At 48.7% G+C, this 12,267-nt stretch overlaps 6 non-coding genes and 1 pseudogene across 6 annotated transcripts; all 7 read left to right on the plus strand.

Moving 5' to 3' along the window:
* The first annotated feature begins 6,398 nt into the window (after window positions 1-6,398).
* Window positions 6,399-6,571, plus strand: LOC148996245 (U2 spliceosomal RNA; annotated as a pseudogene).
* Window positions 6,572-6,903: 332 nt separating this feature from the next.
* LOC148996246 (U1 spliceosomal RNA) lies at window positions 6,904-7,068 on the plus strand. The gene has a single exon (XR_016149529.1). It is a non-coding gene; the product is annotated as a U1 spliceosomal RNA (small nuclear RNA).
* A 1,117-nt stretch (window positions 7,069-8,185) lies between these two features.
* LOC148996247 (U2 spliceosomal RNA) lies at window positions 8,186-8,376 on the plus strand. Its single transcript, XR_016148348.1, has one exon. It is a non-coding gene; the product is annotated as a U2 spliceosomal RNA (small nuclear RNA).
* A 333-nt stretch (window positions 8,377-8,709) lies between these two features.
* LOC148996248 (U1 spliceosomal RNA) lies at window positions 8,710-8,874 on the plus strand. Its single transcript, XR_016149562.1, has one exon. It is a non-coding gene; the product is annotated as a U1 spliceosomal RNA (small nuclear RNA).
* Window positions 8,875-9,985: 1,111 nt separating this feature from the next.
* Window positions 9,986-10,176, plus strand: LOC148996249 (U2 spliceosomal RNA). The gene has a single exon (XR_016148349.1). It is a non-coding gene; the product is annotated as a U2 spliceosomal RNA (small nuclear RNA).
* Window positions 10,177-10,509: 333 nt separating this feature from the next.
* Window positions 10,510-10,674, plus strand: LOC148996250 (U1 spliceosomal RNA). The gene has a single exon (XR_016149584.1). It is a non-coding gene; the product is annotated as a U1 spliceosomal RNA (small nuclear RNA).
* A 1,111-nt stretch (window positions 10,675-11,785) lies between these two features.
* Window positions 11,786-11,976, plus strand: LOC148996251 (U2 spliceosomal RNA). Its single transcript, XR_016148351.1, has one exon. It is a non-coding gene; the product is annotated as a U2 spliceosomal RNA (small nuclear RNA).
* Window positions 11,977-12,267: the final 291 nt, after the last annotated feature.

Here is a 12,267-nt window from a genome sequence, read left to right on the forward strand (position 1 = left end):
TTTCTCCTCAATTCTTCAAATAGTCTCCAATATTTGACGGACGACTTAGTTCACAGCAGTTGTCCTGGAGGCAAAGTTGTTCGGAATGAGGAGTTCTATCATGTGGTATGAAAACATTGTGCACGTGTGAAACGTCACGTGATACACAGCCACCCATGTTGTGTTTTTTTCTGTTTACAGCGCCACCAAGTGGCCAGTCGCCGCATTCCTCTTCACGTGACCACGGGCTGAGCCCGTACACAGGTGTACCGAGTTGGGTGCAATTGTCTCATTCCGTTGGAGAGTTATAGCCGTTCAAGTAAAGCCCGCCTCGCCCACCCCCAACGTTTTGGCGTACCGTCGCCAACGTGGATGGAAATTCCAACTGTTTCCCGATCCCTGTTGGCAGTCAGACTCCAGAGAATCTTTCTGCACCGGTTTGGGTCAGATCGGGCAAAAAACCTAGGACTAGTGTGCAAAAGTAGGTTTTTCAGAAAATCCAAAATACCCGAAAATCTCGCCAGCGCGACCACCCAATCCGAGGCATGCATCTTGTTCGGCTCGAGCCAAGGATTCCGGTGATGTAAGACACTTGGGTCTGCGACCGACGGTCGAGGAGTTACGAGCCATTTCGTACTTTTGATCGCTGCAGCGCCACCTTGGGGCCGATCGGGGCGAGCCTTGGTGAGGTTGTAGTACCGGGCCGGTCCTACCATCCCTCAGAGTTTCAAGTCTCTACCACGGACGCTTTGGTCTGCCCGCTCACTTTTAAGGCGGAATGTTGATGATCCAAAATCCCAGGTTGCACTCCAGAGTGTCTTTGCTGTGCACTCTGTTGTGATCCATTTTCGGTGTCAACCAATCTGAGCTGAGCTTGTTTGCCGGCGACCTTAGACCCTCTCGCCGCGGCCCAGGTGGGCGTGGCCTTTGCCGGCTCCCCCGCCTCGGCGTCGCTGCGTCATCGCTTCTCGGCCTTTTGGCTAAGATCAAGTGTCTGGTCCCAAGGTAGAGACAGCGATCGCCTCTTGGAGGTTTTTCCGGCTCGGGTCCTTCCGTGACTTGAGCCTCAAACTTTTGAGAGGTACATTGATCCAGCTGCTTTTATTCCGGTTCGGTTTTAAGGTAAGACCTTTTTATCTATTTATTTATTTATTTATTTATTGTTTTAAGTTTTAGGCTGTTGGTGCCTCCACCATGTCGGCTGCCCGTGCCGGCATGCGGAGGCACCACAGCGTGCGGTTTTTATTTAAAGAGGTGAATGGTAAGCTCCTGGGGTTGTCACGTCTTGACTTCTCCAGGAAGCTGATCCAGAAAACCCTCAATTTTAAACCTGATGACTTGAACTGCTTGGTAACTCTCCCCCTGAACAAAGGTTTTGATTTAAGTTTCAAAAGCGCTTCCCTGTTAACTGAATTCTGGCAAAGGTTTGATGCATGCAAAGCCCAGTTTTCAATGTTTACTGTGGAAAAACTTTCTGACAATTCACTTAAAACCGTGATTGTCAGGATGTTTAATGAAACTGTGAATGGAGAAGACATTTGTGTCTGGTTGGGTAGATTTTGCACTGTTCGGGGGCAACCAGTCAAAGTGTTAGATGAAGACGGCATCTGGAATTGCTCCTGGCGAATTCCCATTAAACAATGGGAAGACGCCGGGGGCTACCAGGGCCTGAAACACCTACCTTCAATGATTGTGTTGGGAGAGAACAGAGGCTACATTCACTATCAAGGAATGCCTAAATTGTGCAGAAAGTGTGGGAGAATGGGGCATTTAGCCGATGCATGCAATGAATTAACATGTGGGAAGTGTAGAGGAATTGGTCATACTTTTGAAGAATGTACCATTGGCAGAAGGTGTAATCTTTGTGGTGAAACTAACCATCTCTACAGAGATTGCCCTAAAAGTTTTGCCAACAAATTGAAAGGTAACAAAATGGCCGCCCCACATGTGGAACAAACAAAAGAGCAAAGGAAGGAGGAGGCGGTCCCTGAGGTTTTGGCGGGAAATTCTATTTCCCAGCCAGCCTCAGGGAGTGGGCAGGAGGAAGGAAGTGGGGCGGCCATAGGGGCGGAGCCAAGTTTTAACAGCAAACAGAGTGAGGAAGCCGTTCCCCAACAAGAGATAAGCGAAAACAAAATAGAGGAGGAGGATGTAACGGCTTCCTCGCTCTACACCGTATCGGAGGTTAGCGTGGTGGATAGTGGGGGTGAATCCGAGGGTTCACTTCCCAATGCTCAGGTGCAAAAAAGGTCTGCGAGATCTCCTCTGCTTCAAACAGAGGAGAAAAGGCTGCGGGCATCGCTCCGGCTAGATAGTACCTCCTTGGTAGATCTAGACCGTGTGTGGCCCGCAGATTCTCCCAATGAAGTCTCCTTTTTGCACGTTAAGCTAATAACATCGTCGCCGAAGGATCCACAAGAGGCCCTCTCTGTGGACTCCAAGGTGACGAGCATTTGCCCTCCTGATCCCAGTTTTTCTGGGGAAAAGGAGAAGCAAGTGATACATGACATAACATGATTTTAATGTAACTTTCTGCAGTCTTTTGGTTTTATTCTTCTATTAATGCTTGTATTTTTAACCATACTGCTCATGGCCCTCACTATCTCTACAATCAATGTGAGAAGTGTGAGGTCTACTCTGCGAGCACAGAGTGTGTTATCCTTTTTAAAAACTTTTAAGTCAGATGTGTTTTTATTGCAAGAATGTGGTTTGCCTTTTTTAACAAATTACAGGAAGTGGGAGGAGATTTGGACCCCAGGATTTTCCATTTGGAGTGGGTCCAATTTTAACAAAAATGACGGTGTTGCTATTTTAATCAAAAATCCCAACCTTTTGGTGAAGGGCAGCACTGTGGTGAGGGACGGGCGGGCAATTTTAGCAAATCTGACTTTTTTAGGTAAGGATCTTAATATTTTAAATATGTATGGTTTTACAGAAAAAAATAACAGGTATGAGCTTTTAGAAGACTCGCAACCCCACATGCTAGGCAGGGCTCCCCTAGTGGTAGCAGGGGATTTTAATTGTGTTTTATCAAAAAATGACAGAAAGAGGGTAGGAGATGATTTTAAGGTAGACAAGACATCGGTTTTATTACAAAATATAGTCAAAGATTTTAAGTTAGTCGACTGTTTTAAAACAATGCATCAAAGAGAGGAGGGCTTCACCTGGTTCAGTGGTGACGGTGCCAGAGCCTCTCGAATTGACTATGTTTTTACAAGGGACCTCCCGCCGACCGATGCTACATTGACCCCCCTCTTTTTTTCCGATCACATGATGCTGTCTTGCACTCTTTCACTTCCCACGGGTGTGACTGCAGGGGGAGGGCTGTGGAAGCTGAACTGTTCCCTGTTAGAAGACGAGGAAGTGGTAAAAGAGTATAGGGAGCAGTTCAGCCAATGGCAGACCCTCCAGGACTTTTATGACTCACGTGCACAGTGGTGGGAGATGGTGAAACATAGGACAGGACGGTTTTTTAAACAAATTGGGAGAGAAAAAAAGAATAAAGAAAAAAGACGCATGATGGGGTTGCAAAAAAGACTGCAGAGATATTTTAACCTTTTAAACAATGGATTGGATTTTACAAATGAAATAAAAGAAGTAAAGAAAGAAATGTCAGATCTGTCTGAAATAAAGAGCAAAGGTGTCATTTTAAGATGTAAAGAAAGGGAGTTAGAGGAAGGAGAGAAGTGTACCAGATATTTTTTTAAAAAGACAATAGCTCGGGGAGGGTCCATTAATGCTTTAAAAACTTTTAGAGGGGAGGAAGTAAACACAACTGACCGGATTTTAGGGGAAATTGAAAGTTTTTACAGTAATTTATATGACACTAAAGAGGTACACAATGGCACCTTAGAGGACGTTTTAGGGGTTTTAGATAAAAAAGTTAAGAGTCCAAATGTGCTTTTATCCCAGGATTTTAATCTTTTAGAGTTGACAAAAGCTGTAAAGGGTTTTAAGAAGGGGAAGTCACCGGGCATGGACGGACTCCCCTTTGAGTTTTACCTGACTTTCTGGGACATTTTAGCACACGACTTACTTACAGTTTTTAAAGAATTTGAGACTCTTGACAGACTTCCAGACAGCTTTAGAGTAGGGATAGTTACACTACTGTACAAAAAAGGAGACAAGACTGACTTAAGAAACTGGCGACCAATCACTCTTTTAAATTATGATTGTAAACTTTTTAGTAAAATTTTAGCTACACGCATGTCGACCGTTTTAGAGGACGTAATCCACCTGGATCAAGCTTGCGCTGTGCCCGGCAGGAAGATCACGGACAGCCTAATACTGATCAGAGACGCCATCTGTTATGCGAGAGACAGAAACATTCGGCTTGTAGTCCTAAATTTAGACTTCGAAAAAGCATTTGATCGAGTTTCGCACCAGTACCTCCTTCAGGTACTGCAAAAAATGGGCTTTTCTGAGAGGTTTCTAGCTTGGGTGGGACTGCTGTATGAGGACTTAGGCAGCAAAATTCTTGTAAATGGGCATCTTACCAAAGCTGTAAATATCCGCAGCGGTGTCCGTCAGGGGTGTCCCTTATCTCCCCTTCTGTACGTGGCTTGTATTGAGCCACTGGCACAAATCTTGAGAAGGGATAAATGGATTAAAGGACTAGACATCCCAGGAACTGGTGGACTGACGGCGACCTGTGTTTTATATATGGACGACGTGACCCTTTTAGCGACTGACCTTTTATCGGTACGAAGAGCAATGGACTTGACTGACTGGTACGGTCGGGCCTCGGGCGCCAAGCTTAACAGGAGTAAGTCCGAGGCCCTGCTCTTCGGGCCGTGGGGGAACGTTGACAAAGGCGGACTAGATTTGGATTTTAAAGATAATAATTTGAAAATTTTAGGTGTGAAATTTGACAGGGAGGGTGGAGGACAGGGTAACTGGACTGACATGTTAGGGAAAGTTAGGCAAAGACTGGGCTTTTGGGGACTAAGACAACTGACGTATGAAGGCAAGATTTTAATTTTTAAAGCTGTGATTTTACCACTGATTTTACTTGTCTGTTCTGTTTTTAGTCCCCCAAGACGATTCCTAGCCAAGTTGGAGAGGGCGGTATTTTATTTCCTGTGGGGGTCCAAGTGGGAAAGACTCAAGAGGGAGGTCGTCAAAAAGAAAAAAGAGAATGGCGGGAAAGGCCTCCCAGACCCCCACCTGTTTTTAGGCAGCCGCTTTGCCGCCCTCCACATCCAGTATGCACTGACCCCATCCAGAGAACACAAGACAGCAGCCATGACCCGATTCTGGATGGGGTCATACCTAAGAAGCTTGAAAATTTTACCCATTGATCTTAAAAGTCCAGTGTCTTTTAATTTGTCAAAAGAACATCTTTTTATTAAGACATTTTTAAAGAAATACCTTTTAGAAACAAATGATGCCACTATTTTAACTAACCACAAGTCTCTTGTCTCTCTTGTGCAGGATCGAGAATCGGTGAGTCCAGTTCCAGGCCTCACACTAGGTGAGGCCAAAGACGTTTGGAGGAACGCAGCCCACCCAGCTCTCCAGAACAGGCTCAAGGACTTGTCGTGGATGGTGGCTCATGAGATCCTCCCGGTCAGGGCGGTCATGCACTCCAGAGGCATGGCCAAAAACCCCACCTGCCCACGGTCCGGATGTGGTTCCCCGGAGACCGTCCAACATCTGCTCTGGGAGTGCGGTGCTGCGCGGGACCTGTGGGCCAAGACCAGCCCCCTGGTTTTCCCGTGCCTGCCGGCGGGTCGGGCCCAGGTGGGATACAGGCTCGCCATCCTGGGGGTGGGTCAGGGCTTGAAGGAGCTAACATCACAGCAATTTACCTCGCTCTGGCTCACCCTCAACCATATCAAGGATGCCATCTGGGCCACCAGAAACCTGCTGGTGGGGAAACGCGTTACGGTGCCCCTCCACGCGTGCGAGCAATTAGTTAGATCTGCGCTGCAGGAGGCGCCGGACGTCGTCATTCGGATGGGGGGGCTGGGGTCACACCAAAGAGGTCCCGGCCACCCCCGACCCTGGCCGCCCGTAGATGCACCCTCACCACACCGGCTACGGGAACAGCGGGCCAGCGGGCCGGAGGAGAGGGGATCTCCGCTGGGCGCTGGAAGCGAGGAGTCCGGGGCCTGTTCTGGAGACCTGGAGTGAATGGACATTCTTGATAGGGACTCACCCTCGATCCTGTACAAGAGATGTTTTATGTGGCATAATTTATTGTTTTATTGGTTTTTATCTGACATGTTTTATTGTTTTATTCCTATTATTTAAACCATTTACCTTTCTTTTAAAACATACATGGACTTTTTACACAACACACAAACACAAGAAACTTTTAACAGTAAATAATGTGTCCCTTTTAATATGTGTAAAAATGTGATCTAAAAGAAAAAATGTACATGCAAATGGAAATAATGGAATGACACTGTGACAATAAAACTTTTCGAAAGAAAAATCTGTTCTTATCAGTTTAATATCTGATACGTGCCCTACCCGGGCACCACATATTAAATTGATTTTTGGTCCTGGGAGATGGAATAGGGGCTTGCTCCGTCCACTCCACGCATCGACCCGGTATTGCAGTACTTCTGGGAACGGTGCACCCTCCTAAAGTGTTCAATGAAAGAAATGTAGTGGTCTTGTGTGGCAGACGGTGATAATGGAGCTAGTGTGAGTGGGTGTTGTAGGTGATCATGTGCTATACTAGCCTGGGTAGAATTGTGGTGTAAAAACAAGACAAAAAGGAACCCCTGTTCCTCTGTCGGTTTAACATCTGATCCGTCCACTATTCGGGGACGGCGCATTATGTACATTTATGGCTCATGGAGCCGGATGCGGAGCGTGCAAAAAAAAAAAAAAAAGCCCCTTTTTTGACTGGCAAACCGCTGGTGAGGATTGGGGAGAGGGACAGGGTGCTTCTGACTGAAGGCCTGGGAATTCATACTTACCTGGCAGGGGAGACACCATGATCAGGAAGGTGGTTCACCCAGGGCGAGGCTCGGCCATTGCACTCTGGGTTGTGCTGACCCCTGCGAATTCCCCAAATGTGGGAATCTCGACTGCATAATTTATGGTAGTGGGGGACTGCGTTCGCGCTCTCCCCTGGACAACACTGGTTAAAAGGGCAGATTGTTAAAGCTCCACTTGAGGTTCTTTTGTTTTGTTTTTTTTCTCCACTTCTTCAATATCCAGAGGCAGTCCAGAGAGTTGAACTGCGGCGGTTGCTCGAGAGATACGAAACAGTCTAGGACCGGTCTGTGTGAGGAGGGTTTTCTTTTTTCTCCTCAATTCTTCAAATAGTCTCCAATATTTGACGGACGACTTAGTTCACAGCAGTTGTCCTGGAGGCAAAGTTGTTCGGAATGAGGAGTTCTATCATGTGGTATGAAAATGAAAACATTGTGCACGTGTGAAACGTCACGTGATACACAGCCACCCATGTTGTGTTTTTTTCTGTTTACAGCGCCACCAAGTGGCCAGTCGCCGCATTCCTCTTCACGTGACCACGGGCTGAGCCCGTACACAGGTGTACCGAGTTGGGTGCAATTGTCTCATTCCGTTGGAGAGTTATAGCCGTTCAAGTAAAGCCCGCCTCGCCCACCCCCAACGTTTTGGCGTACCGTCGCCAACGTGGATGGAAATTCCAACTGTTTCCCGATCCCTGTTGGCAGTCAGACTCCAGAGAATCTTTCTGCACCGGTTTGGGTCAGATCGGGCAAAAAACCTAGGACTAGTGTGCAAAAGTAGGTTTTTCAGAAAATCCAAAATACCCGAAAATCTCGCCAGCGCGACCACCCAATCCGAGGCATGCATCTTGTTCGGCTCGAGCCAAGGATTCCGGTGATGTAAGACACTTGGGTCTGCGACCGACGGTCGAGGAGTTACGAGCCATTTCGTACTTTTGATCGCTGCAGCGCCACCTTGGGGCCGATCGGGGCGAGCCTTGGTGAGGTTGTAGTACCGGGCCGGTCCTACCATCCCTCAGAGTTTCAAGTCTCTACCACGGACGCTTTGGTCTGCCCGCTCACTTTTAAGGCGGAATGTTGATGATCCAAAATCCCAGGTTGCACTCCAGAGTGTCTTTGCTGTGCACTCTGTTGTGATCCATTTTCGGTGTCAACCAATCTGAGCTGAGCTTGTTTGCCGGCGACCTTAGACCCTCTCGCCGCGGCCCAGGTGGGCGTGGCCTTTGCCGGCTCCCCCGCCTCGGCGTCGCTGCGTCATCGCTTCTCGGCCTTTTGGCTAAGATCAAGTGTAGTATCTGTTCTTATCAGTTTAATATCTGATACGTGCCCTACCCGGGCACCACATATTAAATTGATTTTTGGTCCTGGGAGATGGAATAGGGGCTTGCTCCGTCCACTCCACGCATCGACCCGGTATTGCAGTACTTCTGGGAACGGTGCACCCTCCTAAAGTGTTCAATGAAAGAAATGTAGTGGTCTTGTGTGGCAGACGGTGATAATGGAGCTAGTGTGAGTGGGTGTTGTAGGTGATCATGTGCTATACTAGCCTGGGTAGAATTGTGGTGTAAAAACAAGACAAAAAGGAACCCCTGTTCCTCTGTCGGTTTAACATCTGATCCGTCCACTATTCGGGGACGGCGCATTATGTACATTTATGGCTCATGGAGCCGGATGCGGAGCGTGCAAAAAAAAAAAAAAAAAGCCCCTTTTTTGACTGGCAAACCGCTGGTGAGGATTGGGGAGAGGGACAGGGTGCTTCTGACTGAAGGCCTGGGAATTCATACTTACCTGGCAGGGGAGACACCATGATCAGGAAGGTGGTTCACCCAGGGCGAGGCTCGGCCATTGCACTCTGGGTTGTGCTGACCCCTGCGAATTCCCCAAATGTGGGAATCTCGACTGCATAATTTATGGTAGTGGGGGACTGCGTTCGCGCTCTCCCCTGGACAACACTGGTTAAAAGGGCAGATTGTTAAAGCTCCACTTGAGGTTCTTTTGTTTTGTTTTTTTTCTCCACTTCTTCAATATCCAGAGGCAGTCCAGAGAGTTGAACTGCGGCGGTTGCTCGAGAGATACGAAACAGTCTAGGACCGGTCTGTGTGAGGAGGGTTTTCTTTTTTCTCCTCAATTCTTCAAATAGTCTCCAATATTTGACGGACGACTTAGTTCACAGCAGTTGTCCTGGAGGCAAAGTTGTTCGGAATGAGGAGTTCTATCATGTGGTATGAAAACATTGTGCACGTGTGAAACGTCACGTGATACACAGCCACCCATGTTGTGTTTTTTTCTGTTTACAGCGCCACCAAGTGGCCAGTCGCCGCATTCCTCTTCACGTGACCACGGGCTGAGCCCGTACACAGGTGTACCGAGTTGGGTGCAATTGTCTCATTCCGTTGGAGAGTTATAGCCGTTCAAGTAAAGCCCGCCTCGCCCACCCCCAACGTTTTGGCGTACCGTCGCCAACGTGGATGGAAATTCCAACTGTTTCCCGATCCCTGTTGGCAGTCAGACTCCAGAGAATCTTTCTGCACCGGTTTGGGTCAGATCGGGCAAAAAACCTAGGACTAGTGTGCAAAAGTAGGTTTTTCAGAAAATCCAAAATACCCGAAAATCTCGCCAGCGCGACCACCCAATCCGAGGCATGCATCTTGTTCGGCTCGAGCCAAGGATTCCGGTGATGTAAGACACTTGGGTCTGCGACCGACGGTCGAGGAGTTACGAGCCATTTCGTACTTTTGATCGCTGCAGCGCCACCTTGGGGCCGATCGGGGCGAGCCTTGGTGAGGTTGTAGTACCGGGCCGGTCCTACCATCCCTCAGAGTTTCAAGTCTCTACCACGGACGCTTTGGTCTGCCCGCTCACTTTTAAGGCGGAATGTTGATGATCCAAAATCCCAGGTTGCACTCCAGAGTGTCTTTGCTGTGCACTCTGTTGTGATCCATTTTCGGTGTCAACCAATCTGAGCTGAGCTTGTTTGCCGGCGACCTTAGACCCTCTCGCCGCGGCCCAGGTGGGCGTGGCCTTTGCCGGCTCCCCCGCCTCGGCGTCGCTGCGTCATCGCTTCTCGGCCTTTTGGCTAAGATCAAGTGTAGTATCTGTTCTTATCAGTTTAATATCTGATACGTGCCCTACCCGGGCACCACATATTAAATTGATTTTTGGTCCTGGGAGATGGAATAGGGGCTTGCTCCGTCCACTCCACGCATCGACCCGGTATTGCAGTACTTCTGGGAACGGTGCACCCTCCTAAAGTGTTCAATGAAAGAAATGTAGTGGTCTTGTGTGGCAGACGGTGATAATGGAGCTAGTGTGAGTGGGTGTTGTAGGTGATCATGTGCTATACTAGCCTGGGTAGAATTGTGGTGTAAAAACAAGACAAAAAGGAACCCCTGTTCCTCTGTCGGTTTAACATCTGATCCGTCCACTATTCGGGGACGGCGCATTATGTACATTTATGGCTCATGGAGCCGGATGCGGAGCGTGCAAAAAAAAAAAAAAAAAGCCCCTTTTTTGACTGGCAAACCGCTGGTGAGGATTGGGGAGAGGGACAGGGTGCTTCTGACTGAAGGCCTGGGAATTCATACTTACCTGGCAGGGGAGACACCATGATCAGGAAGGTGGTTCACCCAGGGCGAGGCTCGGCCATTGCACTCTGGGTTGTGCTGACCCCTGCGAATTCCCCAAATGTGGGAATCTCGACTGCATAATTTATGGTAGTGGGGGACTGCGTTCGCGCTCTCCCCTGGACAACACTGGTTAAAAGGGCAGATTGTTAAAGCTCCACTTGAGGTTCTTTTGTTTTGTTTTTTTTCTCCACTTCTTCAATATCCAGAGGCAGTCCAGAGAGTTGAACTGCGGCGGTTGCTCGAGAGATACGAAACAGTCTAGGACCGGTCTGTGTGAGGAGGGTTTTCTTTTTTCTCCTCAATTCTTCAAATAGTCTCCAATATTTGACGGACGACTTAGTTCACAGCAGTTGTCCTGGAGGCAAAGTTGTTCGGAATGAGGAGTTCTATCATGTGGTATGAAAACATTGTGCACGTGTGAAACGTCACGTGATACACAGCCACCCATGTTGTGTTTTTTTCTGTTTACAGCGCCACCAAGTGGCCAGTCGCCGCATTCCTCTTCACGTGACCACGGGCTGAGCCCGTACACAGGTGTACCGAGTTGGGTGCAATTGTCTCATTCCGTTGGAGAGTTATAGCCGTTCAAGTAAAGCCCGCCTCGCCCACCCCCAACGTTTTGGCGTACCGTCGCCAACGTGGATGGAAATTCCAACTGTTTCCCGATCCCTGTTGGCAGTCAGACTCCAGAGAATCTTTCTGCACCGGTTTGGGTCAGATCGGGCAAAAAACCTAGGACTAGTGTGCAAAAGTAGGTTTTTCAGAAAATCCAAAATACCCGAAAATCTCGCCAGCGCGACCACCCAATCCGAGGCATGCATCTTGTTCGGCTCGAGCCAAGGATTCCGGTGATGTAAGACACTTGGGTCTGCGACCGACGGTCGAGGAGTTACGAGCCATTTCGTACTTTTGATCGCTGCAGCGCCACCTTGGGGCCGATCGGGGCGAGCCTTGGTGAGGTTGTAGTACCGGGCTGGTCCTACCATCCCTCAGAGTTTCAAGTCTCTACCACGGACGCTTTGGTCTGCCCGCTCACTTTTAAGGCGGAATGTTGATGATCCAAAATCCCAGGTTGCACTCCAGAGTGTCTTTGCTGTGCACTCTGTTGTGATCCATTTTCGGTGTCAACCAATCTGAGCTGAGCTTGTTTGCCGGCGACCTTAGACCCTCTCGCCGCGGCCCAGGTGGGCGTGGCCTTTGCCGGCTCCCCCGCCTCGGCGTCGCTGCGTCATCGCTTCTCGGCCTTTTGGCTAAGATCAAGTGTAGTATCTGTTCTTATCAGTTTAATATCTGATACGTGCCCTACCCGGGCACCACATATTAAATTGATTTTTGGTCCTGGGAGATGGAATAGGGGCTTGCTCCGTCCACTCCACGCATCGACCCGGTATTGCAGTACTTCTGGGAACGGTGCACCCTCCTAAAGTGTTCAATGAAAGAAATGTAGTGGTCTTGTGTGGCAGACGGTGATAATGGAGCTAGTGTGAGTGGGTGTTGTAGGTGATCATGTGCTATACTAGCCTGGGTAGAATTGTGGTGTAAAAACAAGACAAAAAGGAACCCCTGTTCCTCTGTCGGTTTAACATCTGATCCGTCCACTATTCGGGGACGGCGCATTATGTACATTTATGGCTCATGGAGCCGGATGCGGAGCGTGCAAAAAAAAAAAAAAAAAGCCCCTTTTTTGACTGGCAAACCGCTGGTGAGGATTG

This window comes from Pimephales promelas, chromosome 2, assembly GCF_988280905.1.
Source record: "Pimephales promelas chromosome 2, fPimPro1.hap1.1, whole genome shotgun sequence".
Classification (NCBI taxonomy): domain Eukaryota; kingdom Metazoa; phylum Chordata; class Actinopteri; order Cypriniformes; family Leuciscidae; genus Pimephales; species Pimephales promelas.